At 77.2% G+C, this 259-nt stretch overlaps 1 protein-coding gene across 2 annotated transcripts in view; it reads right to left on the bottom strand.

The window, feature by feature from the left end:
• FOXN3 (forkhead box N3) overlaps positions 1–259 on the bottom strand; it is a 403,658-nt gene that overhangs the window by 238,876 nt on the left and 164,523 nt on the right. The window lies entirely within an intron of this gene.

Below are 259 nucleotides of genomic sequence, written 5' to 3'. Positions count from 1 at the left end.
CCGCCCCCCCCGCCCCGTCCCGCCTCCCGCTCGCCTCCGCCGCGGCGCGTCGGGCCGGGGCGCGCCGAGCGGCGAGAAATTGTTTCCACTGCAAACAAAAAAAGGCGACACATGACCAGGCAGGAGGAGGGGAAGCGCGGGGAGGGAGGGGAGCGGAGGGGAGGGACGGAGCGGAGGGGGCGGAGGGAGCGGGAGAGAGGGAAAACGTGGGCCGGGCCGCCAGCGGCCTGGGGCGCGGGGCGCGGACCCGCCGGGGCGG

The sequence above is a fragment of the Lipotes vexillifer genome, unplaced genomic scaffold, assembly GCF_000442215.2.
Source record: "Lipotes vexillifer unplaced genomic scaffold, Lipotes_vexillifer_v1.1 scaffold751, whole genome shotgun sequence".
Taxonomy (NCBI): Eukaryota; Metazoa; Chordata; class Mammalia; order Artiodactyla; family Lipotidae; genus Lipotes; species Lipotes vexillifer.
This window is presented reverse-complemented; position numbering and strand designations above follow the sequence as displayed.